Source organism: Heterodontus francisci, chromosome 4 (genome assembly GCF_036365525.1).
Source record: "Heterodontus francisci isolate sHetFra1 chromosome 4, sHetFra1.hap1, whole genome shotgun sequence".
NCBI lineage: Eukaryota > Metazoa > Chordata > Chondrichthyes > Heterodontiformes > Heterodontidae > Heterodontus > Heterodontus francisci.
The window spans coordinates 170,441,378-170,460,260 of record NC_090374.1 but is presented as its reverse complement, the minus strand read 5'-3'; the positions used below and the strand labels follow the sequence as shown (position 1 = coordinate 170,460,260).

Genomic DNA, 18,883 nt, shown 5'->3' with positions numbered 1-18,883 from the left:
TCGAGTAGACACAAGCAGACCAGCAGTGGCAGGACTACCAGGATGTAAGGACCTGAACATCATAACTATCCATGAGAGCATTGCCAAGAGGAAATCTCCAAGGACCGGAACTCGCTCGCAGACTCTGACCAGCATCAAATGGTACAGTCTGGAAACCCAGCAAGAGCACAACTATGCCGCGCCTTCACATCTACTCTCTAGAGAACTGCCAGCACCACCATGAGCCAGAACGGACAGATAGCTCCATGAGACCAAGTACTCTTCCCCCAACAAGTCCTCAATCTGAAGCCCCAAGCTTTCAGACACAGAGGATGATGAGAGGCAAAGGACGTGCAATGTCCTGAGGAGGCAGAGGAGGAATGAGTTGAAGCATCATCTGTTGAATCTTGGAGATGAGGTGCTGGAACTTTCCAAGAATTACAAGGCCTCAAAGGTAACCATCTTGAGAAAAGCAAGAGTATCTTAGCAGGCTGAAGGCAGAGCAACAGAAACTGAATGCAGAGAGGGAGAAACTTCAGGAAGAACAGCAACAGATGAGATGCAAACACCCCAAGCAAGAGTTCTCAAACCACTGAGACAATATATGGACTTTTGAGCCATTATATTTGTAAAGTTCATAATCTCTATACCTATGTAAATAATTTTGATATTATCTAATTTCATGTGTTTTTATTTTTAGCGTACAAGACATATCTTTGGAAAGAAGGGGGATGTTGTGTGATTGCCTTTAAGAGTGATATCCCTTTAGGATCTTAGTATGCTAACGACCTGAGTTCCAGGATGCAGTCTTGTGACTAAATGCCAGTCTCACTCTGCTACTGTAACACCAAGAGGCAAGTCATGTACATAGTTAGCTCTGCATTATATATACTTGTTAGCTAATAAACCTGTTTGAGATCTTCAATCAACTGAACTCCACGCAACTCATTTATGTTGCATCAGACAACATAAAAACCTTCTCATTACACAGCCCACAACCAGATCTGCATATTACAGTGAAAGTGCTAAAAGACAGAACATAAAATAGAATGGCAGTCACGATTCAGTGGCCGTACAGTAAAGGGAAGGTATGTGAGTTAGAACATGCTTTTCTTAAATACAAAATGTTTTCTGACAGTAACTTACCCAGTTCCCTTATAACACAACAAAAAAATCAAACCAGATAACTCAGTGAAGTGAATCAGATTCAAGTAAAACAAAATCCCCCCAAAAAATTAGTGAAAGAGAGATTCAGGGAGCATTTAGTTTTTTTTTAGATAAATCAGTTTAGAACCATCATTCTACTTTAAAAAATGAGTTTGTAAACAGAACTGGTGAGGGTGATGAAAGGCCACCAACCTGCAATGTCAATTCTGTTTCTCTCCACAGATGCTGTCCGACCTGCTCAGTATTTCCAGCATTTTCTGTTTTTATCCTGAATGCTGATTGTTTCAAATGCTGCTGCCTGTCATCTATGTGTACTTTCCAAAAGCGTTTAATCTGTCAGCCTCCTCACTTTCTTCAGATTATCCTTTCTCTTCAAGCCTTTTAAACACAGGTTGGACAATACTTAAATCACTATTCCATGATTTATCTCATCACTTTTATTTTTTCCAACTCGATGGTGGCCTGCACTATGGACCTTGGCCTTTCACCTTGGTTTTTCAATTAGCCACAATCCCCGAGAGAATAAAAGAGAATAAAAATGATGCAATTAATTCATGCAATCCGTGCCCTTTGACAGCTGGTTAGATAGCAGCAGAAAGAGGTCTGTGAAGTAACTTGTCATGTTCAGGGATAAGGTGTAGGGTGAAAATATTTTTTAAAAGGAATACCATTCACCTATATATAGTCAGAAAAGACAGTTTGGTGTTTGGGTTTTATGCCAGATATTCTGCTCTATATCATTCTGCAGAAAATGCAATGCTATATATTCTAGCATGAAATAATGCAGAATTAAAAACAGGACTATTGTGTGGATAATAGGAAAACAATGGGACTCAGCCTGGTCCACCTGCCATGTCAAACTTTGACCCAGATACTGGCAAATGCCCACTTCCGACCAACTGGCCTGTAAAAGGGCATTATCAGATTAAAAGTGGCGGTGGAGGCTGCCAATCAACTCAGTGCTTTCTGAATTGAAGAATTTTTGTACCCTTACACAAAATATGTTGCTGAAGTACTTGCTGCTGCTCCTGAAGCACTAACGTGCCGACTTCAGACGTTTAGCATCTTTGAACAAAATCAAAGGGCCACACACAAAGTAAGAACCTTCACAGCATTTTGCGCTGTATACCAACTGAAAGTCTATGTTCCCATGAAGAAATTTAATCTTACATCACCAAAATCAAGCTCATTACTAGTTAATACATACATTTGAAGAACAATAGTCCATCTACGTCTTGCTTCCTTCTTTTATTGTAGCTCTCCAGTGTTAAGTTGTGCTCCTGCATTAGCAATGAATCCATTTATTTTAAGTCCTCTGTTAAGAGGGTGAGCAAAGGAATTTTAAATGAAATTGTTAACGCATTGGTTGATAAAAGTCACACTTTGCCACTTCAACCCATAAGTTTGTTCTGTGTCAGCTTTGAACACCAATTTGTTGTCCCACACATCATTTGGCAACAATAAAGTAATCCCCTGTGTTGAAAAGCAGCAGAGTCCCTGTTTGGGAATTTGGCTAATCTGAAAGCCCCAAAGCTGTGCAAGTGCTTCAGGCTTCTGCTTCTGCTCCTGCTCTGTAGGACAGATTGTTATGCTGCTTATGAAGGAACATGAACAAAGGAATGCCAAGTGTGGTACAAAAGTACCAAGGGAGCAGAGTCACTGGGGATGTGCACAAAGTCGATAGGTGAACTGTTTTATAGCACGTTGTATGTTGACTCTTCACAGGGGTACAGCTCCATAGGTGCTCAAGTGATCATTATTCACGCACCACTCTTGATAGTTCTTTCTTTGGCCTCCTTATCTCGAGAGACAATGGGTAAGCGCCTGGAGGTGGTCAGTAGTGTGTGAAGCAGCGCCTGGAGTGGCTATAAAGGCCAATTCTAGAGTGACAGGCTCTTCCACAGGTGCTGCAGAACAATTTGTTTGTCGGGGCTGTTACACAGTTGGCTCTCCCCTTGCGCTTCTGTCTTTTTTCCTGCCAACTGCTAAGTCTCTTCGACTCGCCACACTTGAGCCCCGCTTTTATGGCTGCTCGCCAGCTCTGGCGAATGCTGGCAACTGACTCCCACGACTTGTGATCAATGTCACAGGACTTCATGTCGTGTTTGCAGACGTCTTTAAAGCGGAGACATGGACGGCCGGTGGGTCTGATACCAGTGGCGAGCTCGTTGTACAATGTGTCTTTGGGGATCCTGCCATCTTCCATGCAGCTCACATGGCCAAGCCATCTCAAGCGCCGCTGACTCAGTAGTGTGTATAAGCTGGGGATGTTGGCCGCCTCGAGGACTTCTGCGTTGGAGATACGGTCCTGCCACCTGATGCCAAGTATTCTCCGGAGGCAGCGAAGATGGAATGAATTGAGACGTCGCTCTTGGCTGACATACGTTGTCCAGGCCTCGCTGCTATAGAGCAAGGTACTGAGGACACAGGCCTGATACACTCGGACTTTTGTGTTCCGTGTCAGTGTGCCATTTTCCCACACTCTCTTGGCCAGTCTGGACATAGCAGTGGAAGCCTTTCCCATGCGCTTGTTGATTTCTGCATCTAGAGACAGGTTACTGGTGATAGTTGAGCCTAGGTAGGTGAACTCTTGAACCACTTCCAGAGCGTGGTCGCCGATATTGATGGATGGAGCATTTCTGACGTCCTGTCCCATGATATTCGTTTTCTTGAGGCTGATGGTTAGGCCAAATTCATTGCAGGCAGCCGCAAACCTGTCGATGAGACTCTGCAGCCACTCTTCAGTGTGAGATGTTAAAGCAGCATCGTCAGCAAAGAGGAGTTCCCTGATGAGGACTTTCCGTACTTTGGACTTCGCTCTTAGACGGGCAAGGTTGAACAACCTGCCCCCTGATCTTGTGTGGAGGAAAATTCCTTCTTCTGAAGACTTGAACGCATGTGAGAGCAGCAGGGAGAAGAAAATCCCAAAAAGTGTGGGTGCGAGAACACAGCCCTGTTTCACGCCACTCAGGATAGGAAAGGGGTCTGATGAGGTGCCGCTATGTTGAATTGTGTCTTTCATATTGTCATGGAATGAGGTGATGATACTTAGTAGCTTGATAGTACAGATCAGGCAAATAAACTATGAGGGGCAATGACAGCAAAAGCAATTTCTGTCCTCCTTCAATATGCAATGGCAGCAAGGGTCAGTGGATAGCAACCTGGAGCAGGAGCTCTGGCTAATGATCTTGTCCCTAACTCAAAAATGCTGAGAGTAATTGTAGGACCTCTGCCACCCTGGCTGTAACCTACCAATTCAAAGACCTGAGATCAATCTGGGATCTTCCTGGTCCGTGTAATTGGGATACTCACTGAAAAAACTCACTGAGCTATCAGGGAGCTTCTTTTATATTTACACAGAATCACATAGAAGAGACATCACAGAAGCCGCCCATTCAGCCCAACCAGTCTTACAGGTGTTTACCCTCCACATTAGCAAATAGTCCTAATCACATTCTCCTGCCCTGTTCTGCATATCCCTTCAACCCCTCAAGTGACTGTCACATCAGGGCAGCACTGAATTTGGCTGGGCCACCACATCCACACATTGTCCTATGCTGACACTCAGTCAAGGCTAATAATGGCCATATCGGAGGACACCCTGTGCAACACTTCCCCGAGTGAGGATCAACACCTTCAAGACAGAAGGCGAGTTGGCCAAGGAAGAAAACTTATATCATTAGTAAGAAAAGCCAATAATATACAGGAATTAAAAGGCCGTAACTTTCAATTATCAGCCACACATTTCTGCAGTCAAAACTTTGAAGGATTTCTCGATCGTTATTTAACTATTGTAAAGGATAAATTACACGTCTGATGCACCATAAGAACAGATTCTGAAACGGGTTTGAAACGTAATAAAATAATAATCAATGTATTTACACTAGTCATTAGGTAAAAGCTGCTTTTAAACTCCTGACAGATAATCAATGAAGTGCCAATTACACAAAAACTATGATTTATCTTAAAATAGCAGTTCAAACCCACGTGAACTTTAGGGCACAGCTTACCAATACTGCAGCACCCCACACAAAATTAAACCAACACATTGGCACCAATGTGAGGATTCCACTGGCCCTCCAAATAACGTGCTTCTCGTTTCCTTCTCCAAATGTCCAAAAGCACAAAGTATTTTTCCCAGACAGCTTGCCAATCAGCTTTGGTTCCACACAGAAGGGACAGCTCAGAGACAAAGAGCCATACAGGTCATGAGAATTACCTTTGGAATTAGTTCGACAAATGTCTCTCTCATTTAGTACAACTGCACTGCCTCAACTTCTACTTTAAGGGAGGCTGAGTTGGGCAGGTTCTATTGTGAGGACTTTGCTGCAGACTTGCCAAGTCAGGTTTTGTGGTTCCACCGACACCAGATATATTGCAAAGCAAATCATAAATGAGGCCAAGGTCATTCAGTCCATCTAGCCTGTGCCAATGCTGGTTCCCCCAATGGAGCTATCCAATCACATTTCCCGGCTCTTTCCCTGTAACCTTTCACAAATTCAAGTGTTTATCTAATTCTGTCACCTAATGATTAACTCAGCTTCAACAGCTACTTAAGTTAGTGCATTCTATATTAAAGTAGAAGTGAAAAAATTACCCTTTATGCTTCAAGTACCAATCTCAACTTTATGTCCTGTTGTTATCCATTCTCCAACAAATGGGAACAATTTATTATTTGCCTGCTCAAAATCTTACATTATTTAGCATGTGTATTAGATTCTTCCATTAATTGTTATTAATGCAACTTTCTTTTATTTAAATCTTAGTTTGGATTCAAATGATGAAAGTAACAGACTTGTCAGAAACGTATTCTTATGTGTGTAACACAGTGAATAGTCTCTCACAGGACATTTCTAGCTCCTTATTTTCTGGAAATGAAACAGAAAATTATATTCTGCTGATGTGTATTCTTTGCTTGAATATACTGTACGAAGGTGGAATTGATAAGAGTGGAGCATGTGACAGGAAATGGAGAAAAAGAACATTTTCAGGTTCGCCCTTTCTTCAGAAGTTGGTGTCCTGTTGACCTAGTGCGAAAGATAAACAGCACTTACAGCAATGCAGTAATCAGTAATTGCTCCAGTCTATCTGACCAGAAAATTCTTAACACTGCCAGCAAAAGGCAGAAATAAGAACTTTAAGAAGAAATACTGAAAGCAGCGTAAGTTCTACTGGCGGGGGATTGGTGGAATCATCATTGTCTGTGTTTTCTAAAGCATTAAAATTGCTTATTGCTGCATCGCAATCGGAACAAGTAGGTCCTTTAATTTTGCAATAAATTTATTTGTTTTGAATCATGGAGCTGACTCACTCTTATTTGATTTTTTTGGCAGGCTCCACAACTGAAGATGAGCGCCATCTGTGGTATGAAAGAAAGAAAAGAACTGGGAAAAAATCATGCATTTATATTGTACCTTTCAGACCCTCGGGAAGTCCCAAAGTGGTACAGCCAATTAATTACATTAAGTATAGTAAAACATATCACCCAATTTGTGCACAGCAAGGTCCCACAACAGCAATGAGATAAACGACCAGTTAATTTTTTTTTGATGGTGTTGGTCATAGGATAAGTGTTGCCCAGAACATATGCTCTTCAAATAGCCTCAGGGGATCTTTTATGTCCAACTGATCAAGCAGATAGGATTTTGGTTTAAAATCACTTCTGCAGACAGTGCCTCCAACAAGGCAGGGAGCGCTCTTTAGACCGGCACTGAGATGTCAGTCTTAATTATGTGCACAAGTCCAGGAATGGGGCTTGAATCCTCGATCCTCCTGAGTCAATAGCTGAGAGTGTAACCCAGAATGAAAGAGGAGCTTAGAGAACAACTGGGAATCGAGTAGAAAGGTGGGAAAGTTTCATCTTTCAAATTATTATAAATTAGGAACAGGAGTAGCCTATCTGTCCCCGTTGTTGAGAGGTGCAGTTCTCACTCTTAGCAAAAGATCTAGATCCAAAATTGATGTTGTACAATAGCAACATTTGCACTGGCTATGCTTCAAGTTCAGGAGGTGCAAGGATCTATGGGACCCCCAATCTTGTAGCATACTCAACTCAACTCAATTCAACCATACCCTCGTCTCTCAGAACCCACCTGTAGCATTGCCACAAAACAGAGCTGAATGGGTAGTTCTCAGCATCCCACCAACTTTCTAAACTCCCATAGCAACCAAGCACTGTCCAAAATCAGCATCTGAAAGGTCACTGCTAAATCCATGCCTCATGCCATGAAATGTCCTCAACCTTCAAGTGACACTACTCAATGTACCAATTATTATTAAACCGTTAAAAATACCAACTGCTGCTACCATTTAATTTATAGCCTACCACGGCCTCAGAAAGCAGATAAATTCTCTACAAAGAGAATTTTTTCAAAGTTATCTATAATCACTAGGCAAAAACAAACTCAAAAATGCATCATGGAATCTTCGTTTGGACTCTCCATTGGAGAATGGAATTGAAAATACTGCCAAAAAATGCTGAAGCTACAATTAGTCACAAAGAATTTAGACACAGCAAATGCCAGACAGTCAACATTTTTCACTGCCAATCTGTGCTTTCCATCCATTTTAATGAAAAATTTTTCAAAAGTGAAAGCAAGTCCAGAACAAAATATGCATCAAATTCAAATTTAGATTTGTGCCCATTTGTTATCATATTTAATTTATGTGAATGTTCAGTCACCAAACTTCGTGCAGCAGATACTCTATATGTGTAATTTTTGGCCCAGCACAGTTAACTCTGGATTTTGTCATGCTGCCAAGCCTGTCTACTGGGTGCAAGTCAACACATTGATTCATTTAGGAGTCAGTAACTTGTAGCCTAAGCCAATTTCATTAGCATTGAAATTTCATTTAGCACTTACTGCAATTAATTGAACCTAAATTTCCTTGCATGCAGCAATACTTTTAAAGTGCAAAGTAAGTGTCAATCTATATAACCAGAGGCTTGGAATGATGCAAATAGTCAATCCCTCCATCTTCCACTCTCTAATGTGTCAGCTTGGCTCAAGTCCTGGACCTGAAGCCCCACTACAGATTTCATCATCAGCAATAACAACTTGCATTTAATGTAATGTGTTTAATGGAGAAAAACATCCTAAAGTGCTTCTCAGAGGCATAATTAAAGGGGAAAGTAAGAGAAGCTGTGACTAAAAGTTTGATGGGTTTGAAGGAGAGTCTATCTTAAAATGAGGAGAGGAGTATAGAGAGTTTGAGGTGTCAGCTGTGGCTCAGTGAGTAGCACTCTTGTCTCTAAATCAGAAGGTTGTGGGTTCAGCGTACCACTCCAGGAACCTGAGCACAACAGCCAGGCTAAAGTTCAACCAGCAGTACTGAGGGAGTGCTGCACTGACTGAGGTGTTGTCTTTCAGATAGGTCAACATATATTTATATGCAGCCTTGCTGCCAGAAAAAACATAACAAATAGGAGCAGAAGTAGGCCATTCAGCCCTTCGAGTCCGCTCCACCATTCAATGAGATCATGGCTGATCTTCTACTTCAACACCATTTTCCTGCACTATCCCTATATCCCTTGATGTTTTTAATATGCAGAAATTTTTAGGTCTCAGTCTTGAACATACTCAATAACTGAGCCTCCACAGCCCTCTAGGGCAAGGAACTCCAAAGATTCACATTCTCTGAGTGAAGAAATTCCTCCTCATCTCAGTCCTAAATGGCCTGCCCCTTATTCTGAGACTGTGTCCCCTAGTTCTGGACTCCCCAGCCAGGGGAAACATCCTTACTGCATCAACTCTGTCAAGCCCTGTAAGAATGTTGTATGTTTGAATGAGATCACCTCTCATTCTTCTAAATTCCAGAGAATAAAGGCCCAGTCTATTCAATCTTTCCTCATAGGAACATCTCTCCATCCCAGGAATTAGTTTGGTGAACCTTTGTTGTACTCCCTCTATGGCAAGTATATCTTTCCTTAGGTAAGGAGACCAAAACTGCACACAATACTCCAGGTGCAGTCTCACCAAGGCGCTATATAATTGCAATAAGACATCTTCACTCCTATACTCAAATCCTCTTGTAATGAAGGCCAACATACCATTTGCCTCTTAATTGCTTGCTGTACCTGCATGTTAGCTTTCAGTGACTCATGAAGGACATCCAGGTCCCTTTGAAGTTCAACATTACCCAGCCTCTTACCATTTAAGAAATACTCTGTATTTCTGTTTTTCCTATCAAAATGGACAATCTCACATTGCTCCACATTGTATTCCAACTGCCAAATTTTTGCCCACTCTCTTAGACTCTCTCCTTGAAGCGTCTTTGATCCTCCTCACAACTCACACTTCCACCTAGTTTTGTGTCATCTACAAACTTGGAAATATTATATTTAATCCCCACATCTAAATCATTGATATAGATTGTGAATAGCTGGGGCCCAAGCACTGACCCTTGTGGTACCCCACTAGTCACAGCTTGCCAGTCCGAAAATGACCCATTTATTCCTACTCTGTTTTCTGTCCTCAGTTCTCAACCTATGCCAGTATATTCCCCTCAACCCCATATGCTTTAATTTTGTTTACTTACCTCTTGTGTGGGAACTTATCAAGATCTTTCTGAAAATCTAAATATACCACATCCACCAGTTCCCTCTTATCTATTCTGCTAGTTACATCCTCAAAAAATTCCAACAGGTTTGTTAAACATGATTTCCCTTTCATAAATCCATATTGACTCTGCCCAATCCCACGATTATTTTCTAAGTGTCCTGTTATCACATCCTTTGTCATAGATTGTTACACAAGTTTCCTTTTTTTGTTATAATTTGAGAAGATTCTAGCATTTTCCCTATGACTGATGTTAAGCTAACAGGTCTGTAGTTCCCTGTTTTCTCTCTCCCTCCTTTCTTAAATTGTGCAGTTACATTTTCCACCTCCCAATCTGCAGGAACCATTCTAGAGTCTATAGAAATTTGAAAGATGACCACCAATGCATTTAATATCGCTACAGCCACCTCTGTCAACACTCTGGGTTGTAGATAATAAGGTCCAGGGGATTTATTTACTTTAAGTAGTCCCTTTGGTGGGCCAAAGTGAAGGAAGGATACACGAGAGGTCACAGTTGGTGAAATGTGAAAGTTCAGAGTGTGCCCACCAAATTGCACGTGTCCGCAGCCGCGGACCACTAATGCCTGGTTCTTGGCTAAATACTGCACGTGCACCAGACAAACAATCTAACGGCACAGAGGTAGGGGAGGGATTGAGTGAATTGGGCAAGAAATTGAACTGGGTGTTGTCAGCGTATGTTTAGAACCTGACCACATGTCTTCAAATGATGTCACCAAAGGGAAGCATGTAGATGGAGGAGGAGGGGCCAAGGATAGATCCTTGGGGGTGTCCAGAAAAACTGATGCTGGGATAGGAACAGAAGCCATTACTGGAGATGCTCTGGCTATGATTTGATAGGTAAGAATGGAATCAAGTCCCACTGAGCCAGACACTGGAGGAGAGGCATTGGATGAAGATGCTGTGGTTGACTGTGTTAAAGGCTGTAATGTGGTTATGGATGGAAAATGCACCATGGCCACAATCACAAAGAGTGGCATTTTCCTGCTGCAGCAATGGCAGGATCCTGATTGGAGAGATTCAAACATTTTGCTACATGTAAGGTGGGCATGGATTTGAGACCTGACAACACGTGCAAGGACTTTAGACAGGAGAGGGAGTTTGGAGATGGGGCAAGGTCAAAGCAGTTGGGAATGGTCTTTTGAGAATGGGAGTGATGCAGCTGTTTTTAAAGTGAGGTTAACAATACCTAAGGAGAGGGAACCATTTAGAATCAGCTAACGTAGGGGCCAGGAGAGAAAGTTGGATGGTCAGCAGTTTAGTGGGAATGAGGTCAAGGGAGCAGGAGGTTGGTACCAGAGATAGGAAAGAAACTAAAGCAGGACAAGGGATCAGGGAGTACTGAGGGAGTGCTATTTTGTTGGAGATATTATATTTTTGGATAAGATGTTAGACCACGACGCTATCTGCTTTTTAAGATGACCAGAAAAATTAAACTAGAGTGCATTAATTGGATTTGGGGAATGTTCAAAGCTGTATCAGTGTCTGGGATTAGGTGACTGTGTTTGCTTTCGCAGTCCATCAAGTAATCCAAACAGTGTTAAAATACATTCCCAGCCATTGTTTATTATCTTTCCCATTATACATTAAAGACTATGTATGCCAAATATTCACAATCCAACCCCTTTAAACTGTGAAAATAAATTCAAGTTGCCAGTGTTAAAATAAATTTACACTAATCCTTGGGCTATCAGAGTAACCAAAATTAAACCTACACCCTCAGGCAATGTTTCTTCAAACAACTGTGTTGTCAAGGGTGATGCATTGACTCCTTGCAGGTGTCAGGGAAAGTTGATAAGGTGGTTAAAAAAGCACATGGGTTACTTGGGTTTATAAATGTAGGCATAGAAAATAAAAGTAAAGAGATCATGCTGGAACTTTATAAATTCCTGGTTAGGCCTCAGTTGGAGTATTGTGGACAATAGGCTCCACACTTCAGAAAAGATGTAAAAGCCTTAGAAAGGGTCGAGAGGATGTTTCTTAGGATGTTACCAGGGATTAAAGCCTGGCTCAGGTATAAAATTAAAACCTGACCCGGGCCCAACCCGACAACAGCCAACCCAAACCCGACCCGGGCCTAACTCCTTTAATTTTTTTAAATGCCCGACCCGACCCGAATCCGACACATGTAGTCGGGTTTGGTCGGGTAGCCAGGCTTTACTGTAGTGTGCGGAGTCGGGCTGGACGTGGACAATGCTGCCCTGCTCCGGGAAGTAATCTTCAAATGGACATTCAGGACGTCAAGGTGGGAAATGTGCATTTTCTTTTCTGCATTTTTCCTGATGCCTGCACATCTTTCCTAAAGTGTGGTGCCCAGAATTGGACACAATACTCCAGCTGAGGTCAAACCAGGATTTTACAAAGGTTCACCATAACTTTCTTGCTTTTGTACTTTATGCTTGTATTTATAAAACCCAGGATCCCATATGCCTTATTGCCCTACCACCTTCAACACTTTGTGCACATATACCCCCAGGTCCCTCTGCTTCTGCACCCCCTTTAGAATTGTATCCTATAACTTATATTGCCTTTCCTTGTTCTTCCTACCAAAATGTATCACTTCACACTTCTCTGCATTAAATTTCATCTGCCGTGTGTCTGCCCATTCTACCAGCCTTGTCTATGTCCTCTTGATGTTTATCACTATTCTCCTCACAGTTCACAATACTTCTAAGTTTTGTGTCATCTGCAAATTTTGAAATTGTGCCCTTCACACCCAAGTCTAGGTCATTAATATAGATCAAGAAAAGCAGTAGTCCTAATACCAACCCCTGGGGAACTCCTCCAGTTCAAAAAACAACCATTGACCACACTCTCTCCTGTCACTCAGCCAACTTTGTATCCATGCTGCCACTGTCCCCTTTATTCCATGGGCTTTAACTTAGCTGACAAGCCTGTTATGTGGCACTTTATCAAATACCTTTTGGAAATCTATGTACACCCAATAAACCACATTACCCTTATCAATCCTCTCTGTTACTTCATCAAAAAACTCAATCAAGTTAAACACAATTTGCCCTTAACAAATCCATGCTCGCTTTCCTTAATTAATCTACATTTGTCCAAGTGACTTGTCCAAGAACTTGCTGTGCATAAATTGCCTGCCATGTTTTCCTACATTGCAACCATGACTACAATTCAAAAGTACTTAATTGCTTGTGAAGCGCTTTGAAGTAATAGTAGATTCACCTCCAATGGGCACTAATACATGCAAACATCTCCCATGTTCTAGCAGCTCCCCCGTCCCTTTAAAACAATTCTCTTGGTTGACCTTATTTATTTTAAATTTTGATGTTATCTACAGTATGGGTTTTGGCAATTTCCTTGGATTCACAAAAACAGCTCTACAAAAACTCTACAGTTCATTGGCTTCACTCAAAGCAAATGACTGACACCAATCACTGGTCAGTGGTGCAAAACATTTACATGTATCAGAGAAGGGGACAAAGAAAATAATTTCTAACTGCTTGCACAAAATTGTAGAATTATTTCTCAATTTAAAAAAAAAGAAATGGGGGATAGGTCCTCCTGAGTAAATAGTTTGTCCATTGGTTCATTGGTGAGAGCGAATGCTTTTTCAGCCATTGACATTACATCCGACATAAACCATTCACTCTGACAATATTTGGTTTTCTGCAAAATTCCAATTATTATTTTCATCTCTTGCTTTCCCACTAAGTATAACATGACCTCAGTAATGTGTGTGATTTTGTGTATTTTAAATTTAGACTTTGTTTTAAGAGATCTGTATCTGTAATGCAAGTCTGGCAGAGCAAAACAGCACTAGGGCAGTCTCAAACTATTTCCTCTCCAGCCTTGACCACAGTGACTCCCTATACTTCATGACAAATCACACCAGTTTTAGACAGCACCACCAGAACTGGAGGGAAAAAACATTACATTTTGATACTACATCTTTAATCCTCTGGGATTAATTTTTCTCAAACAGATGCCACCAATATGAAATTCATAAGACACAGTTTAAATACATCCTGACTAGGAATCAAAGGCTGGAGTTCCAGGGATAGATAGGAATTTGAGGAAAATTATGATTCTAAAAATGGCATCAAACAGCTATTGGAGAGATTGGAGACATAGACCTAGATATTAACAGGCAGAGTTTGGATGGGAAATACCACAGTCTGTGTCTTTTGTCCTTCACAGTTTCCCTGCCCGGAAGTCAGCCTGATTGATAGGTTTGGCCCCCAGTCAGTCAGGGAGGACTCCAGAGCATGATGCAGGTGCAAGTGGGAGGGGAGAGGGGTGGAGGGGTGCCCGATTCCACGGTGGGGGTCAATCCCCAACCTGTGGGGAGGTCTGATCCTGGGGTGTCTGATCCCTGACCCTGGAGGGGAGGTCAGATCTGGGGGGGTGGGGGGGGGGGGGGCGTGTGGAGGGAGGTGGGGTAATCCCAGGGGTCCAAACCTCAACCCAGGGGAGGGTCCAATCCTGGAGGGGTCTGACTCTGGTAGTGGTGGGGAATCTGATCCTCAACCAGTGGTATCTCTTTAGCGGGGGTGGGGGGGTGGGGTGGTGAGTCTGATGTTGGAGAAGCTTGGTGGGCCAGAGGGAAGCACTACTACTCCTCATGGACCACAAGCAGTGCTGTAAAGGCTCTTACCTTCTCCCCAAGGCTGTCCTTGCCTCCTTTTAGCTGTTGGCTTTCCCGATACCCAGCTGGCCAATGCAAAACCTGAATGTAGGCTAAATCAGTGACTGTCAACCTCATTAAAATATGAAAATTGCCAAGCCACCACCTGGGAGCGAGTCAGCCCCTTCTCCCATCTCCATTAAACTTGGAAATGGGCCAGTTTGAGATTTTGAAAGTTTTACCATCTGATCCAACCCAACCCAACCCAACCATTTTTAGGTGTTAAAATTCACCCCATACTTTCTCCAAATAAACCTGTCTGAAAGAAAAAAATCTATACAGCAGTATATTTTCATATTTCAAGAGAGCAAATTATAGAACCATAGAAAAATTATGACACAGAAGAACGCCATTCAGCCCATCATGTCTGCGCCGGCCGAAAAATCTAGCCGCCCAATCTAATACCACTTTACAGCACCTGAAAATGTTATAACTTTACAGCAATATTAATCCCTTTATTTAACTTCATATTTACAAAATCATACTCCAACCTTCCTCACATTTTTAAAAAGGAATAGATTTCTTGCCAGGGATGTTGGTGTCTTTTATTGTACACTATCGGGCACAGACATGATGGGCCGAAGGGCCTGTTTCTGTGCTGTATAACTCTGTGACTCTGTGATTGTAACTGTCCTGTCTCTGTGGTGGAACCTGCAAGCAGCATTCCTGTTGAAAACACGCCAAACTGCTTCACCTTTCACATAGGGTCCTGCAAAATCCATTGTGTTTTAGATCACCTGCTCTCTCCATTTACATGCTGCTCAGAATCCAGAGCAGTACACAGGGTAAATAATCAAATATCTGTCTGCAGAGAGCGAGTTGAGTTATGCATCCTCAATGTTCAGCCCTTTATTGTGTTAATGCTATTATACACAAGAAGAGGAGCTTTAGTTAAATCTTTGCAGAAGGAAAACTTCAAAAAAGCTTAATCATTCCATCAAATTATAAAATGATCCCTCTAGCATTCAGATTTCCACTGGAAGCAGAACTTCCAACAGCATGATTGATCTGTTCCATGCCCCAGCGTGTCTTTGCCAAGTAAGCACAAGAGAACAGGAGGAGGAGTAAATGTAATGTCATAACACTAAGTGCCAACACTGAGTTCTCTTTGTAATCTTGCTTTTACAAATGCAAATACAAGCTTTAACTGCTATAATGATCTTTAACTGCACACAAAAGAACTTCCTGCAGATGCCCGAGTTCTTAATTGTAAAGGGAATCTCTTTCGAAATATCAAATTAGTGATGGGGGTGGGCCACATTTCATTTGGAACCCACTCAAGGAGCTAATACGAAGGGGCACAGGTAAAAATTAAAATTAAAAATCTGGTACTTCAAGTGAATGCAGAGAACTAGAAAAACATTTCTGTTATAGAAACAATTGCACATCGTTATTCGTGTTAAAGTACCTGACAGCTAAATATAGTCAGTCTAGTGAATAAAGCTTTTTGGACACTTTTCTTTGGCCTCCTTATCTCGAGAGACAATGGGTAAGCGCCTGGAGGTGGTCAGTGGTGTGTGAAGCAGCGCCTGGAGTGGCTATAAAGGCCAATTCTAGAGTGACAGGCTCTTCCACAGGTGCTGCAGAGAAATTTGTTTGTCGGGGCTGTTGCACAGTTGGCTCTCCCCTTGCGCCTCTGTCTTTTTTCCTGCCGACTACTAAGTCTCTTCGACTCGCCACATTTTAGCCCTGTCTTTATGGCTTCCCGCCAGCTCTGGCGAACACTGGCAACTGACTCCCACGACTTGTGATCAATGTCACAGGATTTCACGTCGCGTTTGCAGACGTCTTTAAAGCGGAGACATGGACGGCCGGTGGGTCTGATACCAGTGGCGAGCTCACTGTACAATGTGTCTTTGGGGATCCTGCCATCTTCCATGCGGCTCACATGGCCAAGCCATCTCAAGCGCCGCTGATTCAGTAGTGTGTACAAGCTGGGGATGTTGGCCGCCTCAAGGACTTCTGTGTTTGAGATATGGTCCTGCCACCTGATGCCAAGTATTCTCCGGAGGCAGCGAAGATGGAATGAATTGAGACGTCGCACTTGGCTGACATACGTTGTCCAAGCCTCGCTGCCATAGACCAAGGTACTGAGGACACAGGCCTGATACACTCGGACTTTTGTGTTCCGTGTATGTGTGCCATTTTCCCACACTCTCTTGGCCAGTCTGGACATAGCAGTGGAAGCCTTTCCCATGCGCTTGTTGATTTCTGCATCTAGAGACAGGTTACTGGTGATAGTTGAGCCTAGGTAGGTGAACTCTTGAACCACTTCCAGAGTGTGGTCACCAATATTGATGGATGGAGCATTTCTGATGTCCTGCCCCATGATGTTCGTTTTCTTGAGGCTGATGGTTAGGCCAAATTCATTGCAGGCAGCCGCAAAACTGTCGATGAGACTCTGCAGAAGTGGTACATTCTATACCCTGAGAAAATAAGGAGAATGCTGCATATGGCAATTGTTTTCCCAGAGTTCCACTCCTTTATTGGCTCTGATATTTACTGGAGAGGGTTTCAGAGCAAAGGGAGGAGTTGTGGTCTGGAAACCCCAAAGTCCTGCTTTTCCCAAACTCAGTGGAGTTTTAATTCCAGGGTGTGAATGTTTATTTTTAAACTGATTCCCCACTCAGAAACCAGCCTGACTGAGAAGCTTGGCTCCCTAATAGGCAGGGAACACTCCAGCAAAAGTCAGAGCTGAGGATCAAGTAAGTTCTGCAGTTAAAGATCGGAAGGGGTGGGTGGAGCATGGTTGGGGTGGGAATCGGGGTTGATCATAGTGGGAGTCAGAGATGAAGATCACAAGGCAGCTCTTAGGCCAGTGGTGGGGTGTCTGGTGATCACAGGAGGGGGTCTGGTGTCGGTGATTGGTGGGGGCTGGTGGGAAGAGATTGTGGAGTTGTGGTGCAGGGTGTTTAGAGGTTTTCTTGTTGGGTCAGGAAGAAACACTCCTGTTTCTCCTGGCCCACAGGCAGTGCCATGAAGGCATTTACCAAATGGATCAGGCCTGTCTCACCTTTCATCTGCTGGGTAACATGGGTTAAAAATTAAATCCCTGTGAAAATAGATGCACACAGCCTCCATACAACTTTTCAAGGAGTGCTCTACTTCTGGATATTGACTGATCACTCACCCCCATCAATCTCCACATCCCCCACACCCCCAGCCACCCCAGTCCCCCCCACCCCCAGTCCAGCTTCTGTTAAAACCAGATGTGGGTGGGTCCAAGGCAGGTTGGTTTCCTGTTGCAAATATTAAACTTTTTATTCTCACACCTGACACAAATCCTCCCATTTTTGGCATTTATAATTTCCCTTATTGTGCGTCTTGTCTGCATGCCGACCTAAAATAACTAATAAAAGTCGATAAATAGTTGTAAAAAAGCTAACACTCCCCAAACAGTCCTGATTTATAAGCTTGAAATGTGAAAATGAGTAGTTACATGGGCTTTGTAACTGAAGTTGTAGGCATTATTAACATTCCTTCACTTTGATTATAATACATGACAGTCCGAAGAAGGAAGTCCAGTGCTGAAGTTAAAGTTGGTGGTGATGTTCCCAATGAGAAATTTAGAATTTTTACATTAAAAATGATGCAGTATGCTTAATGCACTTTTAAACTTTGCAATTGATACCTAATCTTAAAAGAAAGTAGAATCATGGTGGCATTTGGATTTTCATCAGACCAACCAAGCTATCCCTTCATCAAAAATCATCTCAACAGGAACTCTTCCACATTCAAAACTCTTCACTTTGGCACTCCTATCCCTCTCTGCATTCAAATAAAAGGCACTCTATTGCTACCAATTCTCCTTCAAGGAAACCTCTCTACTCCCTGTCTCCCTCCTCTCCCAAGCCTGCAATTTCATGCAGGTTCTTTTCTCATTCTATCTCCTTCATTTTGACTTGCTACTGTTTTCTTTCCCTTTTACAATCCAGCTCAAGCTCGCTTTCCTCCTTCTGTCCCAGGCAGTTCAAACTAATGCAATCTTTCTACCTCCCTTATGCCCACCCATCAGTTCTTGCTAGCACTCTCATTGCTCCCTAACTCACCAATCCAAGCTTTTCTCCTCTTGTTTGCCAGGTTCCTGCTTTTCTCTTCCTCCTTCTTTCTCCTCTTCGTTGGAATCTATAATCCCTTTTTCTCATGATGCCACTCAATGTTGTTGCTAATGGAAGTGCTGTTCAGGGCAGAATTGAGTGGTACATTGTGCGACAGCTGGGATCAGATCCATTCGTAACTGAACTTTTGTTAGTTAATGCTGACCCACGAGGTCTGTGCCCCCAAAATGCTGATGCCATGTTGGGTTTTACACCGATTTAGATGAATTGTTTCATGAAAGATAATCTGATTTGAGACAAATCGCTAATGTTTCAATCCAGAAAGCCAGGCAGTGAAGGATAGATCTGGAGCCTATTTTTTGCACACCTTATAAGCTTTTATTTACAGAGACACACATTACAAACATGCACCTCCAAACTCAACAACCACAGTTTCAGTCTGCTCCTATATA

General features: G+C 42.6%; 1 protein-coding gene across 9 annotated transcripts in view; it reads right to left on the bottom strand.

The window, feature by feature from the left end:
* Positions 1-18,883, bottom strand: part of LOC137369378 (MOB kinase activator 3B) — a 154,507-nt gene that overhangs the window by 69,812 nt on the left and 65,812 nt on the right. For 2 of the 9 annotated variants that reach the window (XM_068030513.1, XM_068030512.1), the window contains exons 1-2: positions 5,157-5,507; positions 1,339-1,524 (exon numbers count right to left, since the gene is read on the bottom strand). The exons of 2 other annotated variants lie outside the window; for them this stretch is intronic. The gene's annotated coding sequence lies outside the window, so the exon portion shown is untranslated. Of the gene's footprint in view, positions 1-1,338; positions 1,525-2,353; positions 2,462-5,156; positions 5,508-18,883 lie in introns of those variants that run through there. 5 more of the 9 variants (XM_068030514.1, XM_068030516.1, XM_068030515.1 and 2 more) reach the window with 5 other exon arrangements.